This window comes from Lissotriton vulgaris, chromosome 1_1 (genome assembly GCF_964263255.1).
Source record: "Lissotriton vulgaris chromosome 1_1, aLisVul1.2, whole genome shotgun sequence".
NCBI classification, from domain to species: domain Eukaryota; kingdom Metazoa; phylum Chordata; class Amphibia; order Caudata; family Salamandridae; genus Lissotriton; species Lissotriton vulgaris.
Window position 1 is genome coordinate 225,053,685 of NC_141685.1, and position 6,076 is coordinate 225,059,760.

The 6,076-nt window shown below is 50.3% G+C and overlaps 1 non-coding gene across 1 annotated transcript; it reads right to left on the bottom strand.

The window, feature by feature from the left end:
- Positions 1-1,210: 1,210 nt before the first annotated feature.
- Positions 1,211-1,283, bottom strand: TRNAM-CAU (transfer RNA methionine (anticodon CAU)). Its single transcript has one exon. It is a non-coding gene; the product is annotated as a tRNA-Met (tRNA).
- Positions 1,284-6,076: the final 4,793 nt, after the last annotated feature.

A 6,076-nucleotide genomic window follows, 5' to 3' on the forward strand; every position in this document is an offset into this window, starting at 1 on the left:
ATGGCGATTACTAGCCCACGCCACCTCCCTTGAGTAAGCCTCAGACTGCTCTGCAACGTTACCCTCTGAGAGTCAAGCGCTACAATGGGGTGTTTGGTTCCCAGTGAAGGCCAAATATAGACGCAATATTTGCGCAGGCCTCACAACCAATGCTTGTTTTCCAACATGCACCAAGTGAACAAAGGTGCACTTCCAGGTCATTTTCATTTACAAGTACTTGTTGAGACAATAATGACCCCCTGGGAATAAAGCCACAGACGCCACGAGGGCGCGCTCTACGGTGAGAGGACCTCCGCTCTATAAGACCGCAGGGAATGGACCAGGGAAATATATGGCAGGCAAAGGTCACCGTCTGAGAATTCAAGTTGGAAGGGAATCCTAACAGTATGAAAGGCCACAAAGGTCAAAGTGAGCTGCTAGTCACAATTATATGTAATTTTAGGGTAATTCCCCCACTGAGAGCCGGTTCATGTACCCCTGGGCAGTGATTGTATTTAGGCCTCTGTGAAATTTAAAGTAATCAGACTAGTTTTGGTAATCTTGGTAATTGTTTGTAATGACGCCACAGCCCATGCCTGAGTTATGCCCAGTTCTAATTTAATGGATCCATAGGAGGGTGTGTTTGCTACAGGGAATTAGAGGTAATTCAGCACTTAACGAAACCACCAGTGTGGAGAAGTGCTGGTACTTTTCCTTTCCAATTAAAGAAGTGCCGGTACTCGGTGCCTGATAGTGCTGGCCCCTTTGAAGCACTGCATCCGGGGCAGTTTCTTGCACGCAGTGGATGGAAATGTTACGCTTGGCTCCAAGAGTCAGTGTGCTTGGGTTAAAGTGCTGGAAAAATCTCACACAAGGTATGGATATAAAGCAAACATGGAAATGTCACACATGAAGAGACGGGAAGCATAAAAGCCTTCTCCACGTGTGCTTTGAAACACCATTATTAGCACATTTTCTTTAAATAATGTAGACAAACAAAAACGTCGTCTTTGGGGAATGTATTAATCTGTCTAGACTCTTTTAGGATGGTATGGATTCAAATAACGGGTAATTAGGAGTGCGCAGTTACACAGACTTTACAGTGATTACCATCACCAGGAGAATGCACGAATAAACGCAATGGTGCAGAAATATTCACTCCACTGGCATGATACTAAATATAAAACACAGAAAAAAAGTTTCATAGTATAGATGAGAAACACAAAACATGTGCCCTCTGTGAGGCTCGAACTCACGACCTTCAGATTATGAGACTGACGCGCTGCCTACTGCGCTAAGAAGGCTCTGGACGCATAGAAGCTGTACTTTTTTTGTAGACTGAAGCTAAGCAGTGAAGTTCTGTATATCCAGCACAACGTTTACGATCAGGAACAAAACAAATGTGTCGCTTTTGTCAATGATGCCAATGTTATTTTATATTATTAATAATGTTTGAAGTAACTCCCATTCACAAAATTCAGATGTTATTCACTACTTAAATGACTGCACTGCAAAATGCACACTTGTTCGAAGAAAGAACAAGAGTGCACTATTTTTGGTAGCCAACTTGACAGTATTTTTCTCTGACACAGAATGGAGCTCCCGAGTTGCCCCTGGTGCGATAATGATCCTATTCATGCCAGTTCCCTTGTGGCCACAAGAGGGAGCAGTGAGTCTTTGCGTGGCCAAAGAAGGAGAACCTAGTCAAGTCAAGTCAAGTCATAGAATTTATATAGCGCACTACATACCCGGAGGGTTTCAAGGCGCTTGGGAAGGGGAGGAGGATTACTTGTCAAATATCCACGTTTTAAGTTGCTTTCTGAATGCTAGGTGGTTCTGGGTAAGGCGAAGGTAAGCGGGGAGTGAGTTCCATGTTTTAGCAGCCAGGTATGAAAAGGATCTGCCTCCCATGGTGGTCTTGTTGATGCGGGGTACAGTGGCGAGGGCTTGGCTGGAAGAACGTAGTTGGCGGGAGGGGGTGTAGAAGGACAGTCGTGAGTTGAGGCATTCTGGACCGATGTCGTAGAGTGATTTGTGTGCGTGGGTAAGCAGTCGGAAAGTGATCCTCTTATTGACGGGTAGCCAGTGGAGGTCTTTAAGGTGACCAGAGATGTGTTCGTTGCGTGGGATGTCTAATATGAGTCTGGCTGAGGCGTTTTGGATTCGTTGGAGTTTCTTCTGGAGTTTTGCTGTAGTACCTGCGTAGAGGGTGTTTCCGTAGTCCAGTCGGCTCGTGACCAGAGAGTGCGTGACTGTTTTCCTTGTTTCGGAGGGGATCCAGCGAAATGTTTTTCTGAGCATGCGAAGAATGTTGAAGCAGGAAGAGGATACGGCGCTGACTTGTCTGTTCATTGAGAGTGAGGAATCCAGGATGACGCCTAGGTTCCGTGCGTGGTCTGTCGGGATGAGTGCTTTTCCGAGGGCTTCCGGCCACCAGGAGTCGTCCCATGCAGAGGGGGATGTACCTAAGATGAGGACTTCTGTTTTGTCTGAGTTCAGTTTCAGACGGCTTTGTTTCATCCATTCGGCAACTTCTTTCATTCCTTCGTGTAGGTTGGTTTTGGCGGTGCTGGGGTCATTGGTGAGGGAAAGGATCAGTTGAGTGTCATCCGCGTACGAGATGATGTTGAGGTTGTGTTGGCGTGCGATGGCCGCGAGGGGGCTCATGTATACGTTGAAGAGGGTGGGACTGAGTGAGGATCCTTGTGGTACGCCGCAGATGACTTCAGAGGCCTCGGACTTGAATGGTGGAAGGCGGACTCTCTGGGTTCTTCCGGTGAGGAACGAGGTGATCCATTCAATTGCTTTTCCTTGTATTCCGATGTTATTGAGGCGTTGTAAAAGGGTGCTGTGGCAGACTGTGTCGAATGCTGCAGAGAGGTCGAGGAGGATGAGGGCGACTGTGTCTCCATTGTCCAGTAGAGTTCGAATGTCGTCTGTTGCTGCGATGAGGGCGGTCTCAGTGCTGTGTTTTGCTCGGAAGCCAGATTGTGAGGGGTCGAGGGATTTGTTGGCTTCGAGGAAGGCGGCGAGCTGGTTATTGACAGCTTTCTCGATGACTTTGGCCGGGAATGGAAGAAGCGAGATGGGGCGGTAATTTTTGAGTTCGGTGGGGTCCGCTGTGGGTTTTTTCAGAAGGGCGGTGAGTTCAGCGTGTTTCCAGTCTTCCGGGAAGGTGGCGGAGTTGAAGGAACAGTTGATGACGTCTCGGAGGTGCGGTGCTATGACGGAGTCTGCTTTGTTGAAGATGTGGTGAGGACATGGGTCTGTGGGGGATCCTGAGTGGATGGAATTCATCAGGCGGATGGTGTCCTCAGTGGAGATTGGGTTCCAGCCGTTAAGGGTGTTCACGGGGGGAAGATGATCAGTAAATGGTAGGGTGGGTTGGTTTCCGAGTTGGTTGTCAAAGCTGTTGTGGATGTCTGCAATCTTGTTGTGGAAAAATGAGGCTAGGGAGTCGCAGAGGGTTTGAGAGGGGGTGATGTCGTTGGAGTTGGCCGAGGGATTGGAAAATTCCTTGACGATGTTGAAAAGTTCCTTGCTGTTGTGAGCGTTGTTGTCAAGTCGATCCTTGAATGCTGTTTTCTTGGCTTTTCGGATTAGTTGGTGGTGAGTGCGGGTGGCGTTTTTGAAGGCGTCCTTGGTGCTGGTGGTTGGGTCTTTTTTCCAGGCCTTTTCAAGGGAGCGGCAGAGTTTCTTGGACTTCTTGAGATCATCGTTGAACCATGAGGCCTTCTTGCTGCCAGGTTTGTTTTGACGTTTTTTCAGTGGTGCTAAGGTGTCAGCGGTGTTGGATAACCATAGGGTGAGGTTGGCGGCGGCTTCGTTAGCGTTAGAAGAGAGGGCTGGGGTGTTTTGAAGGAGCGATGCGGAGATTTGGTCCGTGGTGATTTTGTTCCAGTTCCTTTGCAGGGTAGGTTGGAGGTGGATGCTGGGTTTTGGTTTGTTGTAGGTGAAGTGAACGCAGCTGTGGTCAGTCCAGAGGAGGTCCGTAGTGTGGCTGAAGGAGACATGGTTGCTGGATGTGAAGATGGGGTCGAGTGTGTGACCTGCGATGTGGGTGGGGGAAGTGACTAGTTGTTTAAGTCCGAGGTTGGGGAGGTTGTCCACGAGGGTGGCGGTGTTGCGGTCGTTGATCTTTTCGAGGTGAAAGTTGAGGTCTCCCAGAAGGATGTAGTCTTTGGAGGGGAGCGCGTGTGGGGTGATGAAGTCCGTGATGTCTTCACTGAATTTTGCGCGGGGTCCTGGTGGTCTGTAGACGAGGGTGCCTCTGATTGTGGTTTTGGGGTCGATGTGGATCTGGAAGTGAAGGTGTTCGGAGTTGGCGAGGTTGGCGTCAGAGCTGGTTGATATGCGGATTGATTTCTTATGGACGATAGCGATTCCTCCTCCTGTGTGGCTGGTACGGTCTTTGCGAGTGATCTTATAGTCTTCAGGGATGGCAATGGTGATGTCTGGTGCGGAGGAAGCATTCATCCATGTTTCCGTAAGGAAGGCGATGTCCGGAGAAATGGTGTCTAGTAGATTCCATAGGTCAATGGCGTGCCTGTGGACTGATCGGGTGTTGAGAAGGATGCATTGTAGGTGGTTGGGGTCGGGAATCTGTGGTGTGGTCGTAGCGGGGATGATGTCGGTGCCGCTGAATTTGCAGGAGAAGCAGGAGAAAGGTCCATGGGTTTGTCCAGGGGCGGCTTGGACGCAGTTGGGAGCGCGACCGGGGTTAAGGGCTAGGAGGGTTGCGGCATCGTAGGTAATGCGGGGGGGCTGGGAGGGACGGGGGCCAGGGGGTCTGGCACTGGGCGCGGTCCAGGCGCGGACGGGCGTAGACGGGCTTACCTTTGGCGCACCTTCGGCGCGGATTGGGCGCGGTCGCTGCGCGTGAACGCTGCGCGTTAGAGGAACTACCATAAGTAGTTAGCGGAGGGGGAGGGGCGAGGGGTGGTCAGCTGGGAGGCGGGATGCGGGGTGGAGCTGCAGGCTGGGCCAAAACAATAACAACAAAATGGCAGGCAAAGCGGAAGTGAGGACGACGGGTCTGGGGTGAGCAGGGTCGCCGGTCTAGTCAGTAGCGTACACAGCCAAGCCAGCAAAAAAGAAATATGCGCCCTGAACGAGGATACACAGCAACAATGCTAACAATGTCAATAGCGCTAGCGTCACTTAATTCAGCCTGGGTACAATAGCGCTGGCGTTATAATCGAATTGGTTAAATTAGGCGCAGGCACAATAGCGCTAGCGTGAGGTTCCAATGCAGGCAAGCATAGCAGAAAGCGTGGGAGCAAGCAAGCAACGATACCACCGGAGGCTTGGAGGAGCTTGGTGGGAGCGACCTCAGCAGTTGGATGCAGAGTGGTCACAGCGATTTCCTGGGCGGAACGATGCTCTACTCTGTTGTGGGAGGGGTGGTCAGCTGGGAGGCGGGATGCGGGGTGGAGCTGCAGGCTGGGCCAAAACAATAACAACAAAATGGCAGGCAAAGCGGAAGTGAGGACGACGGGTCTGGGGTGAGCAGGGTCGCCGGTCTAGTCAGTAGCGTACACAGCCAAGCCAGCAAAAAAGAAATATGCGCCCTGAACGAGGATACACAGCAACAATGCTAACAATGTCAATAGCGCTAGCGTCATTTCAGCTTATGTAACATCACACATTAGCAAGACATATCGTCCATGGTGTTGCCTTCTGGGATTCGTAGTCGTGTATTGATAATGATAAATCAGCCCTACAAGTCCCAAACAGCAAATTAAGAACGGGAATGTGTGCGCTTTAATTTGTGGTTTTATGAAGAAGACCCTTGGACATGCTGGGGGAGCATTTCTCACTGGGCAGCAAAAAACATCAAATAATGGCCCTTTTGTGCGTTAATGTATAGAACTGTGCAGCCATCTGAAGCATATCAGATAAAAGCACCCACCCCATGCTGTGAGGCGCTTCAGCCCGCCCTCTCACACCTAAACACTTACCTGCAGCTAGGAGCTTATTACAGTTTGAAGTTCAGACTCTTCTCCATCAATGGTTGGCTGATGCCTGGAGTTCCAAGGTGCACTGGTTATGACAAGGGCTTTTCACCTGGAAGGTCCTGGCTTCATCGATGGTACAC